Raw genomic sequence first — 27,289 nt, forward strand, 5'->3', positions numbered from 1 at the left:
CGTGAGGTCTGGACAGTCTCATGTTTGTGCTTCGTCTAACAATCTGCTGGCGTTCGTTATTTATAGGAAACCTCCTTTCTGACAAACAAATACTTTTTTAAGCCGGCTGACTTCCTCTGGAGTTCTTTAGTTTCACACGCCTTCCTGTGCGAATTCATGATGCTTTGTGTTGACACTCCATCCCAGCGTCTACAGGGGTCCTCAGCCACGTGAAGGTTTCGCCCTGTCAGGCACGCTCTTCGCAAGGTGTCCTTTCTTATGCGAGGCAAGGCCTTCCTCCAGGCTACCCCCTGTGTGTCTGTAGAATGAATCTCTGGCGCTCGCGATATTAGGATCCGGTTTTCCCCTAGAGCTGGGACGCTGGTGCTGTGAGTCGACTAAAGCAGCCACCAGCAGAGGTATCACACAGCACCTTGTTATCTCTTTTTAAGCTTTAGATACGGCAGGTTCATAGCCATTGTAAAGTGGCTCTTCTACGTTCACACACACACTTCGAAAAGGTAAACGAAAATCTCCACTCTCTAATAGTAACACAAACACTTCCCTCACTAATGTGGGGTTTTGTGAGGATATTACATTTCCAGTTCTGTCCTATCGTGTCAGACTCAGTCGACTAATTACACAAATTGCTGCCTTGAAGCCGGCCGTTGTGGCCGAGCGTTTCTAGGCGCTTCAGTCCGGAACCGCGCTGCTGCTACGGTTGCAGGTTCGAATCCTGCCTCGGGCATTGATGTGTGTGCTGTCCTTAGGTTAGACAGGCTTAAGTAGTTATAAGTCTAGGGGACTGATGACCTCAGATGTTAAGTCCCATAGTGCTCAGAGCCATTTCTTTGCTGCCTTCATAAACAGATCCAAGAAAATGCACAAATAAACGAATATCAAAATAAGTAAACAATAAATGAGGAAACGGATCGCATTGAACGTTGTGATAACGTCTAGATATACGGAAGACATACGTGAAATAAGCATGGAAGCAAGACGTGTGAAAATAAAAATAAACCATACACAGTAATGCTGTCCATCACAGAGATAAGAGTCACGAATGAAAAACAGATTAGCAAATACAAGACACGTGGAATTAAGACAAAAACTAACTTTACGCAGCAATCATGTTTGTCAGAGAGATATATATCACAAATGCCAACATGAAAACACACAAGATACTAACAATTAAGACAAGTCGCACAAAATTTGACTTCGCACAGTAGTAATGTTCGTCAAGCAGCTCTGTAAAATGGATACAGAATGGGTGTCACACGCTTTGTCACAAAAAACAATAAATTTTTGACTACCTACGTTATCCGACTGCCGTGGACCAAGCCGGATAGAACTGGAAGGATAACGCCTTGACGTTTTTACCTACAGTGCACTACGTTGAGTTTATTCACTTATCTTATGACACACAAAAAATAAGACTGATACCTTCATTTCCACCATAGAACCTACAATAGTTGTATTTAATGTACACATCACTGATCTTTGGTAGGCCTCCTTCATATTTTCTAGGTTGCAGATTGTCAGCCGTGTCAGACGTGTGAAAGGGCTAGAATGAAAAAAAAAAAACCTCTTGCGTATACCTGACTTCGTGTGCCCTTAAATTCTAAAAGTCAAAATACTCCTAACATACTTCAATCCACTCTGCAGAGATAAAATGTCTTCACCGCCAACAGCGAGGTGCTTCTGGCATGCTTCTGCAAGCAGTAAGCCGGACGTTGTGGCCAAGCGGTTCTAGGCGCTTCAGTCCAGAACCGTGCTACTGCTACGGTCGCAGGTTCAAATCCTGCTTTGGGCATGGATGTGTGTGATGTCCATAGGTTAGGTAGGTTTAAGTAGTTCTGAGTCTAGGGGACTGATGACCTCAGATGTTAAGTCCCATAGTGCTCAGAGCCATCTAGGGGACTGATGACCTCAGATGTTAAGTCCCATAATAGCATTTAGAGCCATCTGAATTTTTTTGCATGCGGTAACAGAAATCTCATCAAATATTGGTGCATGTATGGTTCTCGCCAAACACACAGTGTCGTTCCACTCTTATGAACATGATGTGGTAAAACAATAAGATGAAAAAATGAATACATAATATTACAATTAAGTATAAACAAAAAAAAACATACATGGAAATGGCAATGCATCAGCGGGAAATGCGTTGTAATACCGCGCTATGGGAGGTGTCGTCAAATGCAGGCGGCTTCTCGCAGCTCGCTCTGCGCTTTGTGACGGTTCACGGAACCCACGCTCAGCACATGCGACCGCCCCTCCACATTCACACCAAGTCTCCCACAGTCATCGCGAAATAACTATCTAAGCGCAATAAATACGTACTAATTACTGTGACGGAAAGTATGTTCATAAAATATAAAAGGTTGTCAATTGTCATCTATAATTGTCTGTACCCTTTCCGCCATACGCAACACCATTAAGACACATTATGCTCTCAGGCTGAGGGCGTTAAATGCCGCAACCCAATTACCTCACGCTCGTCGTCATAAACTTTATAGGCACTGAGTGTTGTATGCATTGTCCCCTGCTTACAAGTGAGACATCAATACTTCTCGCCACTTCAACGCATGGAAACACCTGCGGACCTCCAAAAACCGTCTAACGTTTTCCAAACTTCTCGGCCGCGGACGGAAAAACTTTGTCTTCTACGACTGGCTAGCGGCCGTGTACTATACTCGCAATTTCGTGGCCAGCTCACAGTGCTTCTTAGCCACTGTGCTGTCTCCTTTACATTCTCCGCTCCACATGAGCTTCTCAGTTACTGTGGAGGCTTCGCCTTCAACCCTTGTCGTTGCCTCGGCGCGCTTGTCGTCACGGCATCTGACTGTGGATACTACGTTCCTTTTGGAGCATGTCTCCCGTATTCACATGAGCTGCGTGCGGTGTCACGGGAGTGTATTCATTAACGGCCTCTGGCCCTCTAAATCCTAAAAGTACAAGTGCGACGCTCTCTAACCCACGATCAGTCGCATCACCTCCGTCCGAGTCTCTTTCGTCGGCTTCCTGCGTGAAATTATCATCTCGACTTGCGGACGGCAAACTGACTTCATCTGAGACCCCTGTTCCCTGTAATAAATCACCTTTCAGTTCCAGTGGCCCTTCTATGAAAATTTCCTTGTTCTCCTTTCATATTGCTAACTGAATTGTGCCCTTTGTGCTCTCTGCATATCACGCAACCGGATCTTTGAGAAGTTTTAGTGGCCCAGTACATCATCCCTGCTGTACTCGGGAGTAAGTCACTGCCGATTATCAGCTCTAGTGACATCCCTCCGATGACAATTGCATCCACCTAGAAGCCACTTCTTCCGTCGCTTAAGTACTCAAACACCTGCTTTTCTGCCTTCTCCCTTTTTACGGGTATCTCAGCTAATTTTACTGCCACTTTCCACCAGTTTTGCGTAATAAGTCGTCAAAACTGCTGTCACTACTGATGTAGAATCCAGACATGCTTAAGCCGCGCTGCGGCTCGCGTTGGTGCTGTTTGTAGGTTTCCGTCCTCCGTTGGAGGCCAGACCGTATCGTTTAGTTGACATGTCTGCCGATGTTTGTCTTCTTCTCGTGCTGACTGGCGCCACTTGGTTTCGCAAGCGTTGCCTGTCCGCAAGTGGCAGCAGCAGCGGTTATCGATATGTAGTAATTATGGCCCTATCTTTGGGGCGACATTGTTGTTCTTCCCGGTCGTGTCAATGTGCAGTTCGGTAGGGGGGGACTCAGGAGGAGCCAGGTCCGCGCACTGCGTAAACATGCCGGGACCGCTGGCGGCGCGCGTGGAATGCCGAATGGAAGGTCTGTGGTCACTAGAGTGCACGACCTCGTCGTAAGCCGGATCTTGCAAGCTTTGAGTGCATTTGGATTCAAGTAGAGAAACCTCCACCATTGTGAGATCTTGCGATTCTTCAGTGACTTGGGTTCGTGTTGCTGCTCGTAGTGTCGCCGAGGCGAAGAGCAGCGAGTGGAGTGCTTGGGGAAGGCGGATCTGATCAGCTTTCCTGGACTTCTAATTACTATTTATTGCGTTCACTTTGTTACTATTTGTTAAGTTTAACCAGCGGTATTTCTTCCTGCCTCGTAGCCGCTAACACCCCAGCTACCTTCTCTGGGGTTAGTGTATATAACGGCAGTGTACGTTTCCTCGCCTTGCCTCTGCTGTCCGGTGAGGCGTGTAGTTTTGACAGCTTTCTTGATTGTAGGCTGGTTGGCGATTCTTCTACTTTGGTGGTAGTGATCCCTTTCTCGTTCCGGGCGCTCTATGCAAAGTATTCTGGGGACGTAGTGCAGACTGCCGGTTCCAGCTTTGGCGTATTTTTACATCTTTGCGTTTGGTTTATTGGACATCAGGTAGCCTCAGCATGATTATTCGTTACACTGCCACTAGTCTGAGTTACCGTCTTGTGAAGTGGAATGCAACTCTTGGCTGCCTACCTCATCGTTTGCGAAAGTAGTTTTTGCCGGACCTACTGAGAGATCAATTCCTGGTGCACCGTCTGTGGCTGGTCCCTGTGTTCTATTATCTTATTTGCTGTTTTATTGTATGTCTCTGAATTTTTTTATATAATTGCCATTCTTGGCGTTACAGCAGGTTTAAATGCTACCAAGTTTGCCATCATTTTGTATCGCCCATTTGGTAATCAGTTGCCTGTCTTTTTTTAAATTAACCTTTGTTTTACAGTATGTTTGTTAAATTTTTTATAATTGCCGTTCTGGGCGTTGAAGGTCTTCAGCCGTGACTGTGCTTACTTGCCTTAAAATTCTAATTGGGATCACATTGGCTTGTTTTTAAAACATTATTTGCTCTGTCTGTATTTTATAGTCATTTGGTAAATTGTAATGCACTGAAAGCACTATTAATTACACAGTTGTTTATTCCTTCATTAATAACGTGTGATATCTTTATTTATTGCTGATTCTGGAATTAACGTTTTAAAATAAATGTGTGTAATTGCAAAAGGGAACCAATAGCAACTTATTACGGCCCCGTCCGCAATCGTAACCGAATCATGCTTTCCTTGACTACCGGGTTTCAGTGCTCTCGTCTTGTTTCCTAGCACGATTATCACAACCAGGGGACACCGATTGTCGGCCTTTTCAGGCAACTCTGGGTCATCACAGTGCTGGTCAATGTCGCCTTGTGCTTACGATTGTTAGTGCCGCACACTGCGTATGTGAAGTCCCTCCTCTACCGAGGCATCGCCTACGATACATCATTGCCTTTGGTCATTCTCTCATGAGATCTCACACGCCTCTGCCCTAGGTGAGGCCAGTGGTAGAGAACCTCCTTTACACTGACGGCCTCTCTCATTACGCGATGTTTGCACTCAATTATCGGCGACACCGTGGTCCAGCGCTTCGATCCTGCCTTGGTCTCCCTGGTGTGGACCATGGCGTCTATCCCACTACCTCCTGTTCCCTTCTTCACTGCTTCCTCCAGTTTTGTGCCAATTGTACCTGTCATTACGCCACACGAACCTTTTTGGTATGTGTTTCCCGCCCTCATTTCGTTAGGCGCCGGCCGGTGTGGCCGAGCGGTTCTAGGCGCTACAGTCTGGAACCGCGCGACCGCTACGGTCACAGGTTCGAATCCTGCCCCGGGCATGGATGTGTGTGATGGCCTTAGGTTAGTTAGGTTTAAGTAGTTTTACGTTCTAGGGGACTGATGACCTCAGAAGTTAAGTCCCATAGTGCTCAGAGCCATTTGAACCATTACGTTAGGCTGTGCCAGCCTCCTCTTGGTTGAGCGTCTGCCGTGCAACAAGTAAAGCATCGCATTCCGCCACTCCTTTCGCACGCAGATAGGCGTCTAAATTCTTTAGGTATGCCTTCGGGTGGGTACTGGAACGGTATGACTTAACACCTGTTTCTTTAACCTTTAAATCTAAAGGGTGTGGAAGGGCTGACCCAATAAAGTGAACATTTCAATTCCAATGGGTTTACTAATTAACCACAACAATATCACTTAAAATTTGACAGCCGCCACTCGAGCAAGATTATTTAAGAGACATTCATTACATAAATCATAAGCAAGTTAATAAATAACTTTAACAAACAACTCTAGTTAAGACACGTTATTTAAGACCATTTCCATTAACATTACATGTATCCCACGGTTTCCCACCAAAATTGACAGGAACCATTGAGGCTGACTTTAATAAGCAACTCTGTACAATGATAAATGTGTAGCAACATAAGCAAAGTCCAAGGTTGTAAGGCCGAAGTTCAACCACGAATGGTGGAACCATTAACTTCGAACCAAGACGTGGCTCCATCTGCAACCCCACGTCGAGTAGGCCATCAAAATGTGAACCAAGCGAACGCTACCAAAGAGGAACACACAGCTCAGGTGAAGTCCACTGTAAGCCAAACTTGCAATCTAAAGGGAAGCCCTGTGCTTCGGTTGCCCACTGCCTCAAATGGTTGAAATGGCTCTGAGCACTATGGGACATAACAGCTGAGGTCATCAGTCCCCTAGAACTTAGAACTACTTAAACCTAACTAACCTAAGGACATCACACACATCCATGCCCGAGGCAGGATTCGAACCTGCGACCGTAGCGATTGCGCGGTTCCAGACTGAAACGCCTAGAACCGCTCGGTCAAAACGGCCGGCCCACTGCCTCAGTTCACTGAAACACAGACCACACCCGACAACAGGAGGGAGAAAACTTTTCTTAACTGTAACATTTAAGATTGACCAGTAAATTAACTCTATAAAATCAAGGCTAAACAACAACTAATTTCACTCGCGAGTGTTTCCTTTAAGGAAAACAGTACTTGACAAACAAACACTAAGAGTGGGAAATGAACAGGCTCACGAGAACCGGCACGCACTAGAACTTAAATAACACACATCTGCAAATATACAGGATTATGCGGAAGCAGAGCACACGCGTAGAGGGAGGCCTCAAATGAAATCGTACTGGCATCACATCACACGTCGTGCAGCGTCTTACTATACCAAGAGCGATCACAATCACAGTTAACTAAGCGCTCTTAGTAATTAGCGTACTTAACTGGGTGTCTTGATGCTGGGGCGATTTTGCGAAAATCCCAGACCATCACTTCGCAGGACCATAATAGTGTGCCCCTCCAAGGATGCTGGCACATCCACAGCTCACGAGGTTGCCGGAGAATGCACAGCGCCAGGCAACTCCCGCCGCCTCCAGTACAACCACGTCACAACCGCCGCCCGGCCTCAGGCAAGCCGTCTTCGCTTCTGTACGCCAGCCAATCGCCGACTCGCGCACCGCAGCCTTCCGCTCTCAAGCGTTGTGTCCTCCCTTTACTCTCGGTCGGCACTCCCTCATATCTCCATCCGGCCCAAGACCAAAGACAAACCTCTGCACTAGGGAATCGATCGTACTCATATCAGAGATACTACTGGCGCCAGTCCCGCCACGGCTGAGGTACTACATACAGTGGTATGTCCAAACTGTGCATCGGGAACGCGGCCTAGCAATTTTGTTACCGTTACTTGCGTTATGATATAACGTTGTCATTTTGCAGGCACTTCTTGCTCGAGGACTGACACTCTTGTTTGTGTTTCCTTACTTTCCTCACCTGTTCGTGCGAAGATGTCAGTCATCTTCGGTTCTACCAGCGTTTCTAGGTAGTCAGCCTTCGCTTCACGCACTTGTCTCACCTCGCCCAGGCTATTGGTGCTATCCGTCCGTATCCTGTTGGTCTCTGTCCCCAAATCGCAACTAACTCCAGCGATCTGCCCATCTATCTTCTGATTACAAAGTTTTTAGCTCGGCTTCCAGTCTTTCAGATTGTGTTTTATTCGCCTCCCTCTGGGCGGTTAACTGAGATGTATGGCTTTCCAATATCGCGAGAATTCGATGCAGTGGACTCTGCTTATTCCCTGCAGACTTGCCTTGTTTTTCCTTGCTCACCCTCCAGCCGTTCCTCAATTGGTCTGTAGGGTTCTATATCTATTGAACTCTGAATCTGTGTACTGCCCACAGACGCTCCTGGCGTTTCAGCACTCTCACCCAAAACTCACCTCGAGTGGCTTGACGGTTTCCATATTTATCAATCTACCAAGCCTCAGTTGCACAGAAAAACGTAATCGAAACCAAAACTACTGCCCAGAACGAACTGACAGAGAAAGAATGAATCTGATGGCAACGCTCGTAGCGGGAAACAGAACAATGGAACACGCGAAACAATATATTCACAACAATGAATTACACGTTCTAAAGCTACTTCACTAAACAAGGAGGAGGCTGTGGGATCCGAAACCAAACGCACTAGCTACAGCTTCGTCTACTTCATACTCTTCATTCGCAACACACTCAGCACACTCACACACACCATCCGTGCACTCGACATCACACACAAAGAGGTTAGCATTTCACAGCAATGGTATGGGACGCTATTAATTCTTCTACAGTCGTGTTTGAAAACATGAGAATGAACTCAGATCGTGGCCCCACGCTGGACTTCAAAAATGCACTGAATCGACAATTCTTTGCTATCTTGCATAAACTGACATGCAGATTACTAATTACAATGCCCCACGTTAGTAGACAAAGTCAAGCAATTTGAATAAGTCAGTGAATTCAAACAACAAGGGGTTATGGGATCAAGTGACCGATAAGCGGACGGAACAGATTGTTTCGACGATTAAAGTATGAAATATCAGAATGAGATTTTCACTCTGCAGCGGAGTCTGCGCTCATATGAAACTTCCTGGCAGATTAAAACTGTGTGCCCGACCGAGACTCAAACTCGGGACCTTTGCCTTTCGCGGGCAAGTGCTCTACCATCTGAGCTACCGAAGCACGACTCACGCCCGGTACTCAGAGCTTTACTTCTACCAGTATCTCGCCTCCTACCTTCCAAACAGCAGAACTTCTGTAAAGTTTGGAAGGTAGGAGGCGAGATACTGGCAGAAGTAAAGCTGTGAGTACCGGGCGTGAGTCGTGCTTCGGTAGCTCAGATGGTAGAGCACTTGCCCGCGAAAGTCAAAGGTCCCGAGTTCGAGTCTCGGTCGGGCACACAGTTTTAATCTGCCATGAAGTTTTTTATGAAATATCAGCTTTCACTACTGTACTTTTTCTACATAACATCATAAATCCGACGGCGTGGACACGACTCAATTATTAAGGGGAAGGATGGGGGGTGTGAATCATGTAACCATACTTCGCGACCAATCGTCGAGTGGCGGTGTCGGCAGCAGACGCAGGATCTGTATGGAGCGTCACCTCGTTGCGGCGCTGCGGCGTGTCGGCCCCTGTAATCGCCGACCTACGGCTTTCCGGCGAGGCCCAGGTACGGTCTCCACGTTGTCGCCGTGTGTGATCGTAGCCGAAGCAGCGATTTCACGGTGTCAGGAGGAGGATGTAGGCGATGGATGGGCGAGTCCCCATGTCCGTTTGCTTCCGTGCTTTCTCATTGACTGTCTCTCCACTTCTTCTCACTCTCTAATTTCACCGATTCGTTGAATCACACAGAAGTCAAAAATAAACTGTGGATTACACAAGGAATAAAGATATCATGTGGGACAAAACGGAGACTGCGTCTACTATCTAGGAACAGCTCTGATGTTAGAATTGTAATGTACTACGAAGAATACAGCTAAATATTGAAAGCAAGTAATCCAGAAATCGAAGCAGCTTCATTATGAGAAAAAGATAATTGCATCAGGCAACAAAATAAAAACTGTATGGGATATAATGAAGACACAGACAGGTGGGGCCAGAAAGGAAGAGGAAGAGATTGCTCTAAAAATAAATAAGACTATAGTAACAAGTACCGGGTGATCAAAAAGTCAGTATAAATTTGAAAACTGAATAAATCATGGAATAATGTAGATAGAGAGGTACAAATTGACACACATGCTTGGAATGACATGGGTTTTTATTGGAACTAAAAATACAAAAGTTCAAAAAATGTCCAACAGATGCCGCTTCATCTGATCAGAATAGCAATAATTAGCATAACAAAGTAAGACAAAGCAAAGATGATGTTCTTTACAGGAAATGCTCAATATGTCCACCATCATTCCTCAACAATAGCTGTAGTCGAGGAATAATGTTGTGAACCGCACTGTAAAGCATGTCCGGAGCTATGGTGATGCACTGGCGTCGGATATTGTCTTTCAGCATCCCTAGAGATGTCGGTCGATCACGATACACTTGCGACTTCAGGTCACCGCAAAGTCAATAATCGCACGAATTGAGGTCTGGGGACCTGGGAGGCCAAGCATGACGAAAATGGCGGCTGAGCACACGATCATCACCAAACGACGCGCGCAAGAGATCTTTCACGCGTCTAGCAATATGGGGTGGAGCGCCATCCTGCATTTTGGTTCTAATAAAACCCCATGTCATTCCAAGCATTTGTGTCAATTTTTACCTCTCTATCTACATTATTCCGTGGTTTATTAAGTTTCAAATTTATACTGACTTTTTGATCACCCGGTACATTTAGTGTTGCAAACCTCTTAAACAAGTACTTCATTACTGTTACTGGCAGCTTGTGGTTACCAGGTTCGGTAAACAGTGCAATGGAGTATCTGAGACCAGTCTTTAAAAATAACTTCAGTAAAATGGAGATGACACTCGCGTCTCCCAAAGAAGTAGCATCCATCATAAAATCCTTAAAATCTAAGTATTCCGGTGCGTATGATAACGTATCAACGAAGTTGATCAAAGAGTGCTCATGCGAGTTGAGTTACTTGTGTAATCAATCTCTTACCAGCGGAACATTTCCAGACTGACTAAGATATGCTAAAGTTAAGCCTCTTTACAAGAATGGGGATAAAGAGATACCATTAAACTGTCGACCAATTTCACTTTTGCCGGCTTTCTCAATAATATTTGAAAAGGTTGTGTTCAAGTGTCTCCTTAAGCATCTGACTGCAAATAATATATTGTTCAAGTCACAGTTTGGATTTCTTAACGGTTCTGATATAGAGAAAGCTATTTATACTTACAATGAGAATGTACTTTATTCATTAGATAATAAATTAGAGGCTACTGGCATTTTCTGTGACCTGTCAAAAGCCTTTGGTTGTGTGAACCGCAGCATTCTCTTAGGTAAATTAGAATATTATGGTGTCACCGCAATGCTGCGAAATGGTTTGAGTCTTATATATCTAACAGGAGACAAAGGGTGTCGTTGCAAAATACCTGTGCAGTCCGTCTCCATCTGACTGAAAATTAATTATGTATCGTGTTCCTCAAGGTTCCATCTTGGGTCCATTGCATTTTCTTGTGTACATTAATAACCTCTCATCTGTTACACTGCCAGATGCAAAGTTTTTTTTTGTTTGCAGATGATACAAACATTGCAATTAGTAACAAGTCAAGTACAGATTTAGAAATAGCTGCTAATGAAATTTTCACTGACATTAATAAGTGGATTAAAGCTAATTCACTGTCATTAAACTTTGAGAAGACCCACTATATACAGTTCAGAACCTCTAAGATTTCCTTCCAGCATGTGCGTAACATATGAAGACATGCCGATCGAAGAGGTTGACAGTGTTAAATTTCTGGGATTACAACTCGATAATAAATTCAGTTGGGAAGGGAATACCACAGAATTGCTTAAGCGCCTAAACAAGTGTGTATTTTCCGTGAGAATGATGTCAGATGTAGGAGATATAAATATAAAAAACTTGCATACTATGCTTACTTTCATTCTATTGTCTTAAGGGATCATATTCTGGGGCAACTCATCAAACCGAGCAAAAGTTTTTAGAGTGCAAAAGCGTGTGACAAGAATCATGTGTGGTGTAAATTCAAGAACATCATGTACAGACCTTTTCAAGAAACTTTGTATTCTAACCACTGCTTCTCACAAGGGAACCTCCCCATCGCACCCCCTCAGATTTAGTTATAAGTTGGCACAGTGGATAGGCCTTGAAAAACTGAACACAGATCAATCGAGAAAACAGGAAGAAGTTGTTTGGAGCTATGAAAAAATAAGTAAAATATACAAACTGAGTAGTCCATGAGCAAGATATGCAACATTCAGGATAATGTGAGCTGAGGAGCGCCGTGGTCCCGTGGTTAGCGTGAGCACCTGCGGAACGAGAGGTCATTGGTTCGAGTCTCCCCTCAAGTGATAAGTTTACGTTTTTTATTTTCGCAAAGTTATGATCTGTCCGTTCGTTCATTGACGTCTGTGTTCACTGTAATAAGTTTAGTGTCTGCGTTTTGCGACCGCACCGCAAAACCGTGCTATTAGTAGACGAAAGGACGTGCCTCTCCAATGGGAATCGAAAACATTTGAGCGCAAGGTCATAGGTCAACCGATTCCTCCACAGGAAAACAGGTCTGATATATTCTATACGACACTGGTGACGCCATGTGCGTCACATGACAGGAATATGTTATCGACCCACCTAACTTGTACACTTGGCGAATGGGTAAAAAGATTCTTCTACCTTGCCCGATTTAGGTTTTATTGTGGACAACATAAGAGTTTGTCACATAAACTGAAAATAAAAAATTAAACTTTTCACTAGAGGGAAGACTTGAACCAAGGACCTCTCGTACCGCAGCTGCTCACGCTAACCACGGGACCACGGCGCTCCTGAGCTTAGAGTGTCCTTGATGTTGCCTATGTTGCACATGGACGACTCAGTTTGTATATTTTGCTTATTTTTTCATAGTTCCACGCAACTTCGTCCTGTTTTCTCGACTGATCTGTATTCACATTTTCAAGGCCTATCTACTGTGCCAACTTATAACTAAATCTGAGGGGGGTGCGATGGGGAGGTTCCCTTGTCAGTATATTTATTCCTTAATGACATTTGTTGCAAGTAATACATTTCCAACCAATAGCTCAATACATAGCATCAATACCAGGAATAAGAACAATGTACATAAAGACCTAAAATCACTTACCTTGGTCCAAAAAGGGGTCCAATATTCAGGAACACACATTTTCAATAAACTGCCAGCAACCATTAAAAACTTAGTTTCAGATAAAACTCGGTTTAAACAGAGAGACTTTTTGGTAGTCAACTTCTTCTACTCCATAGATGAATATCTTAACAGAGACTGTTAAGCCAGCTTATGTAAAAATATCTGTTAGATTTCAGTTTTGACAGCACTTTGTCACAACAGTGAAGGTTAGGTATTTTGTGTGTGATAAATTTATTAATACTGCATAACAGCGTTTAATTCTGGCAGGGTGTTAATTCTGTAAATATTAGCTGTTCCACTTTACCCCATTGCATTCACCTATTTCGAAAATCTCCTGACAAATGATCAGGGTAGTAGGTATTATATTCAAATATTTTATGTTTTTATGTTACATTTCCTGACATGTTCCGCACCCAAGAGAATCATCTCATTTTTTGGGTCTGTGAATCGAAAACTGAATCTAATCTAATCTAATCCTCTCACGTTGTCATTGGCCGATTAAATTTGTGATGCCACCCAGTGAGTGATCGCGTTTCTATGACCATCCTTCCCAGTGCAGGGTATAAATTGTCTGTATTACGTGACCTACTGTGTGACTCGGCGACTGGCGTCTCGCCGGATTAGCCGAGCGGTCTAGGGCGCTGAGTCATGGACTGTGCGACTGATCCCGGCGGAGGTTCGAGTCCTCCCTCGGGCATGGGTGTGTGTGTTTGTCCTTAGAATAATTTAGGTTAAGTAGTGTGTAAGCTTAGGGACTGATGACCTTAGCAGTTAAGTCCCATAAGATTTCACACACATTTGAACATTTTGAGCTGGCGTCTTTCTCATGTTTTCACTGTCAAGGCTGTTCCCAGCGTCGCTGGCATATTATTCCGATGTTTTCTGCATTCCTTAGTTTCTGTGAAAGCAGCCACACAACACTTCTTGTAACGGCTGTCTCTGCTTGAGGCCTGGACAATATCAAGTTTGTGTTTCATCTAGGAAAACGCTGGCGTTCGTGATTCACAAGCAAGCTTGTTACTGTCCAACAAATAGTTTTTAACCAGCGTGACTTCTTCCACAGTCCATTAGTTTACTCGCCTCCCTGTGCGAATTCTTGGTTCTGCGTGTCGACGCTCCCAACCATTGTTTGTAGGAGTCCCTCAGTTATCTGCGCGTTTCGCAATGTCCGCCACGTTCTTTGCGAGGTGTGGCTACAATCGAGTAAATTAAACTTTACCCTGTCGTAGTTGCAGCAGAAGTATTTTTTTCCCAATGGAAATCTGAGGTGGACATTTGTGAATGTTCAAACTCTTCATCATGCGCAAATGCTGCCAGCTGCTGGGCATCAATGTGAAAATATCAGCAAGTCTACGCAGCGTGACCACTAGAATAGGCGGATGTGGTTGGTTCGCTATATCCCACTGTATAATGGATTATTGTTATTGTTATGCTGGTACCGGGCCGTGCAGAAGTTGAATGCCCGCCGGAACAATTGGATCTCGATGGCCGATAGAGGGCAGTGTCGCCGCAGTGATGGACTCGCCGATTGAGTGCGCCACCGTCTCGCCACGTGAATACAGCGGCCAATACACTGGTCGGCATAGAGACCGCTGCATCTCGACCGCTCAGTCAGTCGTAGAGATGGGCAAACTGAAACACGTTACTGTTTCGAAAAAAATGAAGGAGTTCAATGTAATGTTTCGATATGCTGTTTCGAAACAGTGAAACAGTTTGTGTTTTGTAATCTAATAAACCTACACATTTTATCATCTTCAATGTCTACTGTATAAGTATGTCCATATAAACATAAATGAGGTGCGAGAGCGCTAATCATATCGGAGAAAGTATGAAACTATCACTTAGGCCTCTTGGCAGTTTCTTATTTCCTGAAGCAAATGCGGCTGCTTTCGTGTCGTGTGACTTTCATACTTTTCAATTGGCTGAGGACAGCCATAGCTGAAGACAGAAGAACCACCACGAACGGAACCGCAAGGGGGAGGAAACTGCGGAAACAACGAATATGCTACTGGGATTCCCACATTCCGTTAGTACGGGTAATATACCCATCTTGCTTATTTCCATGCACACAAAGGGAATCATTCTGGATAATAGGCACAGTGACTATAGACTCACAAATAATGCCAAATAATTCGAATAAATAACAAGATATAACAGAAAAAAGTTTTGTCTTTCAAGGTGTTTAGAACCGTTACTGTAAATTCACCATGGTTCCCAGCCCTTCCCGTTCACCATTACACTATCAGTGATATGTCGAACAGATTGCTTGCAATTATACCTACATCAAATTTATGTATATGTCTAAAAACTGTCACTCTACGCCTTTTTTTATTCAAAATGTTGTAAGCTTACTTGCGTTTCTTAATATGATTACTGTACATGACCAGAAAAACGTATGTTATAAAAAAAAGTGTAATTTAACTGAATGATTTTCACATATTTATTATTTTCAATATGAATAGTATGCGTTGTTTTATTGTTTGGTTAGTGTTTATTATTACAACACAACAGTTGTCTACAGGCAAATAAATACACAAAGCAGATGTTACGCCATTTCGGAACAGGACAGTCAGATAGAAACGAAGCTTTATTTTCGGATATCCTAAGCTTCATGATATTGCTTGTCAAAAAGATTTCGACACTCTTGAAAGTGTTTCACGAAGTGGTATGTTGTGTTTCAGTACACGTCCCGAGCCCGAATCTCGTCCGACACAGAGCGGAATGAAACATCACTGTTTCGATACAATTAGTCCGTTCCAAGCACAGGTGGAGTGAAACAGCCTTATTTTGAAACAACGATACAGTTTCTGTGTCTGGCTCGAGATCGAATCTGGTCCGGTTATCCGAGACAGGGGCGGAATGAAACACCACTGTTTCGAAACAGTGAACCGCAGCCATTCCGAAACACTGAAACAGTTCCACGTATCGATACGCTCTAACGAAACAGAAACAGCGGACAAGTCTAGTCAGTCGTGTTGCGGCGGTGCGGTTCCTCCCGTCCCTTTTACGACGAACCTCCACCTACATGTGAACATTGTCTCAGCAGATCATCAGTAGGGAAGCCGAGGAAACCTACTGTACTTCGACGTGAACCAGACTGCAATTAAAATCACTAATCTACGTTTCGGGAGAAAGTTTTCATACGAAATGAAAGGTTCGAAATTTTGTCCTTAATTAATATATTCTGAAACTTAGGTGAACAAGTATCACTGCCAAGCCCGTGCTAGTCTTAACACAGTCACTCACAATTCCTTTCACTCACGTTAGCAAGTTTATGGTGTTGCATTTCCCGAAAACGTAATAGATACAAAAATACAGATTGTTTTTGATTGAGAAAGCTCGACAAATATTAAGTCTGGTTGGTTGGTTGGTTTGGGGAAGGAGACCAGACAGCGTGGTCATCGGTCTCATCGGATTAGGGAAGGATGGGGAAGGAAGTCGGCCGTGCTCTTTCAGAGGAACCATCCCGGCATTTGCCTGGAGTGATTTAGGGAAATCACGGAAAACCTAAATCAGGATGGCCGGACGCGGGATTGAACCGTCGTCCTCCCGAATGCGAGTGCAGTGTCTAACCACTGCGCCACCTCGCTCGGTATTAAGTCTGTCGGTACCTACTGCAGTCACAGTTTTTAGCCACCGACAAGCTCAATACACCACAAGGAATTTATGTCTTTTCTCGTCACAAAATTCACTTAAGAATTCCGAAATTTCTACACACCCATCGGAATAATTATGCCGTCACTTTACAACAATTTTGGTGTATGAAACACTGCTAGATCCTGAAACTTATCATTTCCATCGGAACTACTACTACACACGTCCTAACTGATTCATGGCTAGGCGCCGACTCCTCTCTAGAATACTCTGTCTTCTCTACCGGCAGAGAAAGGAGCGCGAAGAATATTGCTTTACCATTGGTCAGTTTACTCAACAGCCAATAGCAAAACAACATTCTCCCGCGTCAGTCCGCGCTTTTCATCAGTAACCAATCGCAAAATAGTAAACCTAACGACTGCACTTTTTACCGACGTAATTATATAATACGCTGAAGTTTTATTTATGCATAAAGTTATTTACTATTGTTCAAATGGCTCTGAGCACTATGGGACTTAACATCTGAGGTCATCAGTCCCCTAGAACTTAGAACTACTTAAACCTAACTAACCTAAGGACATCACACACATCCATCCCCGAGGCAGGAAGCGACCTGCGACCGTAGCGGTCGTTCGGTTCCAGACTGAATCACCTAGAACCGCTCGGCCACTACGGCCGGCATTTACTATTGTTATTTATACCAGAATTAACTTTCCCTTTACCATAAACTTACTTTACAAATCTATTCTACTAAAATCCCCTTTGTCCATATCCACACTTCTTCGAAATGTTCCCACACTAAATTACACTACATAACTCGTTAAACAATTATCTTCATATTAACCTTAAACCACACTCACGCATCATTCATACTGCTAAAACACATTTACAACATTTTACATACACAAAAAGACATAATAACACTTTATGAAAACACTAGAACAGTTTATGAAAAACATTCTATTACTTTAGTGCACTCTAGCGGGCAAAATCGAAACTAAATCAGTCCCCTATCCAATACTGTCCTCTGTCGGCTGATACATAAACTAAGTGCGCGTCCAGTCTCGCGTCACCGTCTGTCACTTTCCAGCTCTGACACGCATCTCCCACTTCACCGCCTCCAAGGCAGGATCGGTATATGGCGCTACGCCTGAGTGTCCAGTAATGTATAGCAATTATTTTGCATGGTAGTTACTGAATGATCATTTTGCTATTTATTCAATAGAGAATATTTCCTAATTAGTTATTGTAGTCCTTAGAATGAAGACATGTGTACAAAGTATGTTTTGAATACAGGTACATAATTTTGTATAAATCTTGCATCCAAAATCATTAAAAAATAACCTAACAGCGTTATTAAATAACGAAATTTTTTTCCTGCAGAAAAAATTTAGGTCTGAACGGGTTCAGCGACGATAGGGCATCCGCTAGCCTAATTCCTGCGTATTTGCAGAATGCGTCTATGGCGCTCTCTCTACGGCATCCAACTTTCCCCCCTTGCTGGGCCGCTGGGGCCGTGACTCGGCGAAAGTGACCACCGCCGGAAATATCATATTTTGTTGTGATGTTGTTGTGGTCTTCAGTCCTGAGACTGGTTTGATGCACCTATCCTGTGCAAGCTTCTTCATCTCCCAGTAACTACTGCAACCTACATCCTTCTGAATCTGCTTAGTGTATTCATCTCTTGGTTTCCCTCTACGATTTTTACCCTCCACGCTGCGCTCCAGTACTAAATTGGTGATCCCTCGATGTCTCAGAACATGTCCTACCAACCGATCCTTTCTTCTCGTCAGGTTGTGCCACAAGCTCCTCTACTCCCCAATTCTATTCAATACCTCCTCATTAGTTATGTGATCTACCCATCTAATCTTCAGCATTCTTCTGTAGCACCACATTTCGAAAGCTTCTATTCACTTCTTGTCCAAAGTATTTATCGTCCACGTTTCACTTCCATACATGGCTACACTATATACAAATACTTTCTCTTCTTCAGGAACGCTTTCCTTGCCGTTGCCAGTCTACATTTTATATCCTCCCTACTTCGACCATAATCAGTTATTTTGCTCCCCAAATAGCAAAACTCATTTACTACTTTAAGTGTCTCATTTCCTAATCTAATTCCCTCGGCATCACGCGACTTAATTCGACTACATTCCATTATTCTCGTTTTGCTTTTGTTGATGTTCATCTTACATCCTCCTTTCAAGACACTGTCCATTCCGTTCAAACTGTTCTTCCAAGTCCTTTGCTGTCTCTGACAGAATTACAATGTCATCGGCGAACCTCAAAGGTTTTGTTTCTTCTCCATGGATTGTAATACCTACTCCGAACTATTCTTTTGTTTCCTTTATTGCTTGCTCAATATACAGATTGAATAACATCGGGGATAGGCTACAACCCTGTCTCACTCCCTTCCCAACCAGTGCTTCCCTTTCATGCCCCTCGACTCTTATAACTGCCATCTGCTTTCTGTACAAATTGAAAATAGCCTTTCGCTCCCTGTATTTTACCCCTGCCACCTTCAGAATTTGAAAGAGAGCATTCCAGTCAACATTGTCGAAAGCTTTCTCCAAGTCTACAAATGCTAGAAACGTAAGTTTGCCTTTCCTTAATCTTTCTTCAAAGATAAGTCATAGGGTCAGTACTGCCTCACGTGTTCCAACATATCTACGGAATCCAAACTAATCTTCCCCGAGGTCGGCTTCTACCAACTTTTCCATTCGTCTGTAAAGAATTCGCATTAGTATTTTGCAGCTGTGACTTATTAAACTTATAGTTCGGTAATTTTCACATATGTCAACGCCTGCTTTCTTTGGGATTGGAATTATTATATTCTTCTTGAAGTCTGAGGGTATTTCGCCTGTCTCATACATCTTGCTCACCTGATGGTAGAGTTTTGTCAGGACTGGCTCTCCCAAGGCGGTCAGTAGTTCTAATGGAATGTTGTCTACCCCCGGGGCCTTGTTTCGACTTAGGTCTTTCAGTGCTCTGTAAAACTCTTCATGCAGTATCTTATCTCCCATTTCATCTTCATCTACATCCTCTTCCATTTCTATAATATTGCCCTCAAGTTCATCGCCCTTGTATAGACCCTCTATGTATTCCTTCCACCTTTCTGCTTTCCCTTCTTTGCTTAGAACCGGGTTTCTATCAAAGCTCTTGATATTCATGCAAGTGGTTCTCTTTTCTCCAAAGGTCTCTTTAATTTTCGTGTAGGCAGTATCTATCTTACCCCTAGTGAGATAAGCCTCTACATCCTTACATTTGTCCTCTAGCCATACCTGCTTAGCCATTTTGCACTTCCTGTCGATCTCATTTTTGAGACGTTTTTATTCCTTTTTGCCTGCTTCATTTACTGCATTTTTATATTTTCTCCTTTCGTCAAATAAATTCACTATTGCTTCTGTCACCCAAGGATTTCTCCTAGCCCTTGTCTTTTTACCTACTTGATCTTCTGCTGCCTTCACTACTTCCTCCCTCAAAGCTACCCATTCTTCTTCTACTGCATTTCTTTCCCCCATTCTTGTCAATTGTTCCCTTATGCTCTCCCTGAAACTCTGTACAACCTCTGGTTTAGTCAGTTTATCCAGGTCCCATCTCTTTAAATTCCCACCTTTTTGCAGTTTCTTCAGTTTCAATCTACAGTTAATAACCAATAGATTGTGGTCAGAGTCCGCATCTGTCCCTAGAAATGTCTTACAATTTAAAACTTGGTTTCTAAATCTCTGTCTTACCATTATATAATCTATCTGAAACCTGAAACTTCCTGGCAGATTAAAACTGTGTGCCCGACCGAGACTCGAACTCGGGACCTTTGCCTTTCGCGGGCAAGTGCTCTACCATCTGAGCTACCGAAGCACGACTCACGGCCGGTCCTCACAGTTTTACTTCTGCCAGTATCTCGTCTCCTACCTTCCAAACTTTACAGAAGCTCTCCTGCGAACCTTGCAGGACTAGCACTCCTGAAAGAAAGGATATTGCGGAGACATGGCTTAGCCACAGCCTGGGGGATGCTTCCAGAATGATATTTTCACTCTGCAGCGGAGTGTGCGTTGATATGAAACTTCCTGGCAGATTAAAACTGTGTGCCCGACCGAGACTCGAACTCGGGACCTTTGCCTTTCGCGGGCAAGTGCTCTACCATCTGAGCTACCGAAGCACGACTCACGGCCGGTCCTCACAGTTTTACTTCTGCCAGTATCTCGTCTCCTACCTTCCAAACTTTACAGAAGCTCTCCTGCGAACCTTGCAGAACTAGCACTCCTGAAAGAAAGGATATTGCGGAGACATGGCTTAGCCACAGCCTGGGGGATGCTTCCAGAATGATATTTTCACTCTGCAGCGGAGTGTGCGTTGATATGAAACTTCCTGGCAGATTAAAACTGTGCGCCCGACCGAGACTCGAACTCGGGACCTTTGCCTTTCGCGGGCAAGTGCTCTACCAACTGAGCTACCGAAGCACGACTCACGGCCGGTCCTCACAGTTTTACTTCTGCCAGTATCTCGTCTCCTACCTTCCAAACTGTGAGGACCGGCCGTGAGTCGTGCTTCGGTAGCTCAGATGGTAGAGCACTTGCCCGCGAAAGGCAAAGGTCCCGAGTTCGAGTCTCGTTCGGGCACACAGTTTTAATCTGCCAGGAAGTTTCATATCAACGCACACTCCGCTGCAGAGTGAAAATCTCATTCTATCTGAAACCTGTCAGTATCTCCAGGCTTCTTCCGTGTATACAACCTTCGTTTATGATTCTTGAACCGAGTGTTAGCTATGATTAAGTTGTGCTCTGTGCAAAATTCCACCAGGCGGCTTCCTCTTTCATTTCTTACCCCAATACATATTCACCTTCCTTTTCCTACTATCGAATTCCAGTCACCCATGACTATTAAATTTTCGTCTCCCTTCACTATCTGAACAATTTCTTTTATCTCATCATACATTTCTTCAATTGCTTCGTCATCTGCAGAGCTAGTAGGCACATAGCTTTGTACTACCGTCGTAGGTGTGGGCTTCGTGTCTATCTCGGCCACAACAATGCGTTCGCTGTGCTGTTCGTAGTAGCTTACCCGCATTCCTATTGTTTTATTCATTATTAAACCTACTCCTGCATTACCGCTATTTGACTTTGTATTTATAACCCTGTATTCACCTGACCAAAAGTGTTGTTCCTCCTGCCACCGAACTTCACTAATTCCCACTATATCTGACTTTAACCTATCCATTTCCCTTTTTAAATTTTCTAACCTACCTGCCCGATTGAGGGATCTGACATTCCACGCTCCGATACGTAGAACGCCACTTTTCTTTTTCCTGATAACGACGTCCTCCTGAGTGGTCCCCGCCCGGAGATCCGAATGGGGGACTATTTTACCTCCGGAATATTTTACCCAAGAGGACGCCATCATCATTTATCCATACAGTAAAGCTGCATGCCCTCGGGAAAAATTACGGCTGTAGTTTCCCCTTGCTTTCAGCCGTTCGCAGTACCAGCACAGCAAGGCCGTTTTGGTTATTGTTACAAGGCGAGATCAGTCAATCATCCAGACTGTTGCCCCTGCAACTACTGAAAAGGCTGCTGCCCCTCTTCAGGAACCACACGTTTGTCTGGCCTCTCAACAGATACCCCTCCGTTGTGGTTGCACCTACGGTACGGCCATCTGTATCGCTGAGGCACGCAAGCCTCCCCACCAACGGCAAGGTCTATGGGTCATGAACAGTATACTGCCTGAATAATTAACTTGGGCATGAATCCTAGAGTAATTGGATTTAGAAAAAAAAACTATCTCTGAAAACGTAAGTTCGCCCTGATTGAATAAATAACACAATCAAAATCTTTTCTCCTTACCTCTAATCTGCGCAAATCTGGATAACGCGCTGCAGTACTTTTCTGTCTTGCGCGCCGCTATGCTAAAGCTCCAAATTACTGTACCTGCAGAGACACTCGAGCGGTGCAATGAGTTCTCTGTTAGTTGCTAATCGAACTGTTTTTCGAACATCCTTGGTTGGATAATCCATTAAAAAGAATTGTAAGAGAAAAGTTGGTAAGAGAATGAAATATTCGCATAAATGGTAACACTCTGTTTTCTTCGTATATTGAGAAACAGTGCTCAAGGCAAATTTTAAATTTAATGAAATTCTCAACATCCAAACAATACACTTTCCTATCTTTGAAATGTAACAACTTTCAGTACAATAACCAAGTTAGTTCAATAGCGCAGCAATAGTGAAAACAAAGTGACATCATTATCGTATTTACCTGACGTTCCATTAGATTTCTGGCTTGAAAAATCTATCTCGTAATCATGTTGGTTGCACAAAAAGATAAATTTTAATTTGAATCATAATAACACCATAACTTCCTCACTAACGCTGCTTAACATGATCAGCCTAACTCCAACACAACTGAACTTCGACTCCACTCGCTGCCAGAGATAAACATTGTCTGCCCCCTGCGCCCTCGCGCAGCCCAAAGATGTTAGCTTAACTTCTGTGATACAGCTTACAACATCACTGCTCGCTCACAATCGATTCAGGTACCAAAAATGCACGTACCAAAATTATACATGACACCTATCAAGCAACATGGATGAGTGCTACTGAATGTATTAAAATTTATGTAAAAATCTAGAGGAAGCCTTTGTCGAGTAGTGGATGTTAAATGGCTGATGATGGTGATGAAGGGCTGAGGTTTTAACACCCCAAGTTGCCATTCAAAACGCCTCTTCTCTTCTCAATATCGGTTGAGGTCTTGCATGTTACTCAGTCGACTTTCTCGCTTCGCTGACCCGAGTTGCAGCCCTCTGCCACTTGAGGGCTGCGAATTGTAGTGTGTAAATTGGCAGCGTGTTATGCAGCTATGTCAGCGCGTAAGAAACCGCCAGAAAACTGAAGAGTTCGTCTTCACATGAAACACTCTCTTCTAATATGACAATCCAAGACCATAGACGAGCGCTGCGACGTCTGCAACGATCAAACAGTCTACAGTGACGGTATCGACAAACTGCTCTCTCATTGGGGGAAAGGTATTCGTCGCCAGGGTGACTACGTTGGGAAAAAATATGTATACATAAGAACAAAGATGTAGAAAGTTGATATACTTTCTTTCATTTAAAAAGCTTTAAAAGTTTTCTCGTAAAAAATCTTAGGCATTACTTTTCAGCACACTCTCGTAATAGGCGTATGTTCGATAGCATGCACTTCAGCCTGAAAGTCCAACTGTCAAACACTCCACCTTCGCCAGCTTTGTAGCCCTTCTGGGATAAGATTAATTTGTTCAACGTAACTGAAGAACTCATCGTAAACAGCATCATCAGCGTCCTTGTTGGCACTAAGTTCCTAGCGTTAAACAACAATTTCTCGAATTCCTATACCAATATTTGAATGGAATCAGGTGTCCTTATAAATCATTAAACTTTCCTTCAGTCTTCAGAGCATCACATAGCCCTCCTGTTTAAAATGGGACCTGATGCGGGAATTCCTTCTGCTTGAACTACATCTGCTTGTTTCGTATACGTTGAAATTTTCTTGTATTTATGCTATGACCGTCCGGCTTTGCTGTTATCTTTGGTTCCAAAAATTTAACAGCATTCTTTAACTTTTCTTTCTGTCCCTGGCGATATTATTTTAACAATATATTTTCATTTTATTGCAAAAAAGAAGAATTTTGAAAGTACTCTTCCCATAAGAAAGCTTAAATAATTTTATTTTAGTCTCATGTATAAAGGAGCTGGAAATTATCGACCTTTATTTTTTGGAGTTAGGCATAGACGAACACCCAGAGAGGAAACTGGCTTCGTTATAAGGGTACAGTTTCCGAGTTTACCCGGCGATGGGCCGGTCGGTGTGGCCAAGCGGTTCTAGGCGCTACAGTCTGGAACCGCGCGACCGCTACGGGCATGGATGTGTGTGATGTCCTTAGGTTAGTTAGGTTTAAGTAGTTCTAAGTTCTAGGGGACTGATGACCTTAGAAGTTAAGTCCCATAGTGCTCAGAACCATTTGAACCACTTTTTACCCGGCGATGAAATAACATAACAGTGTTAAAAACAGCTGCGTTGGTTATACGACTTACAGAGATGCATTATTCTCCTGCCTGGGACTCAGTAATACTTGACTCATCTATTCACGCCAAAATGGCAATTTTTCTATCCTACACATGTGTCTTCCGTTTACGTCCATGCAGTTTCACAGTCGAACAGAACTAAAACGTTTCTTGTTACTCTAGTTTTTCCTGATGGAATATTCTGTTGTGATCTGGAGAACTGAATTCGTGTTTTATGCAGGAGGTCAGGCATGGAGTGTGGGTAAGTGGTCGAGTTTATGCCCGGAGACGTCAGTGACACAGTAGCATTTGCTACATTGCCAGGTTGAGTTTACATGCTCAGGACCCTGGTCGGCGGCCAGGCTAGCGTGCTGGCCACGAAAAAGTGCTGACGCCTTTTCAGCAACTCGTGACGTCACCGCTTTAGGTCAGGGGGCCACGGCCTCGTGTTGTGCCGATAGCAGCGAGGGGAATTAGATGGCATTGCCCACCCAGACGTTCTGCTGTACAGTGCGATTTCCAACCGAGCGTCCTCGTACACAGGATGTCGTGGGCTCAGGTGAGTACAGCCAAGGGTGGTCCAGGCAATTGGTTATCATGAAGACTGGTCGATCCACCGTGGATTGACCAAGACTGCAGCAAATGTTTGTAGATTGGCCAGGCAGCTGCGCGAATTTGTCGTTAATGGTCGGTGTGGAGATGGTAGGCTACAGATCGTCCGCAGTTCAAAAAATGGTTCAAATGGCTCTGAGCACTATGGGACTTAACACCTATGGTTCCAACAGAGTGACTACTCATGAATATCACGGCCACATACTTAAAGACAGTGGGCAAGCTAGGCTCACAATGAAATATAGTACCCATTTAAAATGGTAAAAATTGATACACACGATCTTTGCCCATTGTCTGCGTTCACTTCCTTTATCCTATATATATATCGACACAACTAGACACTTGAAAAAGAACTCGTCGAGTCCTTATGATCCTTACAGTCGAACAAAAACGTCAAAAAAATACTGCGCTCGCCTTACCTTACGTCGACGAAACTGCAGCCTGCAGAAGTCGAGCCATCTTCCCAGGAATGGCAGCAGGCGTGGTTCCAGTGATACTGCAGTCCTGAGGTGACAGCCAATTCTGACACCAGTGTGTCTATCCAGTGAGCTCCGGTCCAATTGTGTGCGTGAGACTGGATATGAAGTGTGGGTGAGTGGCCCAGTTCATGTCTGGAAGCATCAGAGATGTAGTGGTGTCTGCAACAACAGTTATTCCTCATGCTGAGTTTACAGAGTTATAAAGTGTCTCAGGGCAGCTGTCGGTGACCGAGCGTAAGGGAGCGCTGCAAAGAGGTGCTGACACCTCATTAGCGACTCTTGACTTCGCTGCCGTAGGTCAATGAGGCATAGTTTAGTGCTGTGCTGGCAGCAGCTCGGGGCAGGAAGGCACCATCCATCCGATTGTTGTGAGGTGCAATGTGGTTCCCATCTCAGTGCTCCCATAGACAGTCCTTTGCACTGGAGATGGGTAGTTCGCGAACGAACTGGTGCAAAGGAACGGTTCACCAAGATGAATGCAAGGACCGAGGAACGAATTCCAAGGAATGATCGGTTCATAGTCCACTTCGGTCGCAGCGGTCTACTTATAGTTCCCGGGAACGAGGAACGATCGGTTCATAGTTCACTAGTTCACTTCGGTCGCGGCGGTCACTTGGGCAGCTCTCGTTCCAGCCTCGGTCTCCCTCGGCCGCACTCGTCGTTCTTCGCCTGACCACCTGTCTCATTTCCACTGCTGACTGCTCCTAGTTAGTTCAGTATCCAGATGTTCGTTTCGTTCACTGCGCTCGCCCATTTTACATGTGTTCCAAACTGTTCTTTCACTTGGCTCTGACTATTCAGCGTTCACGACCGGTAATCAAAAAGTATTTTATAGTTACGTGAATTACATAAAAATTACGTTGTATGTCATAGGTACGTCTTTTCAGGCAAAAAAAGGGCATATCAGCTCACTTCATTATATCGATGAACAGCAGAAGACATACTTATAACAAGGCAAGTTTGTTTTGTTATTCATATACTTTTTGGTTTTATCGACTTGATTTAGCAACTAACTTTCAATAATTTGCTTAATTTTTAGTGTAAGAAATTCATATAAAAGGATTTTCGTGTATCTTTCATATACAAAACATTATATTTAGGAAGGCTCTAATTATTTTTAAGTTTGGTTGTTTCCAATTTGCATTACCTGTTAGTTTGGTTTCTTTGGGGAAAAAAGTGGGTTGTGGGTCATTTTGGCTCAGTAGGAAAAGCGGTCCCTCTCCATTTGAAAAGACTTGGCTTGCCATAAAATCGTATTTAATTATTATCTCAAAAACATTTGTTCAGAAGGAGCTTTCAAACCAAAAACTTTATTACTGCGAACTTAATTGTTATTATTATTATTGCTGCATTAACTTTAATGATGCAACATAGAAACCTAATTTTTACTAAGCGTGTGAAGCAAGTATGATGAGAAAACCACATTTTATTTTATGCTTCCATAAAGTCTCTACTTCGCCTACGAACTCAGAGACAACGTGAAGTATATATAGGGTGTAAAAGATTATTGTTTACAACGTAGCATAGCTATGTAGTGGAAGTCTAAACGAATAATTTTATACAAGACGCTTGTGGTCTATTAAGTTGGGAAACAGCCACCAACAGGTTTACAAAACTACATGTGCTATAGCCCACGAGCGTCGCGTGAGATTTTCATATTCTCTTCTCCGGCTATCTACACATCGTCATCGA

At 43.8% G+C, this 27,289-nt stretch overlaps 1 protein-coding gene and 1 non-coding gene across 2 annotated transcripts in view; one reads left to right on the forward strand and one right to left on the reverse strand.

Moving 5' to 3' along the window:
* Positions 1–27,289, forward strand: part of LOC126456806 (Down syndrome cell adhesion molecule-like protein Dscam2) — a 567,168-nt gene that overhangs the window by 334,387 nt on the left and 205,492 nt on the right. The gene's annotated exons all lie outside the window — the stretch shown is intronic.
* Trnas-cga (transfer RNA serine (anticodon CGA)) lies at positions 20,858–20,932 on the reverse strand. The gene has a single exon. It is a non-coding gene; the product is annotated as a tRNA-Ser (tRNA).

The sequence above is a fragment of the Schistocerca serialis genome, chromosome 1 (genome assembly GCF_023864345.2).
Source record: "Schistocerca serialis cubense isolate TAMUIC-IGC-003099 chromosome 1, iqSchSeri2.2, whole genome shotgun sequence".
Lineage (NCBI taxonomy): Eukaryota > Metazoa > Arthropoda > Insecta > Orthoptera > Acrididae > Schistocerca > Schistocerca serialis.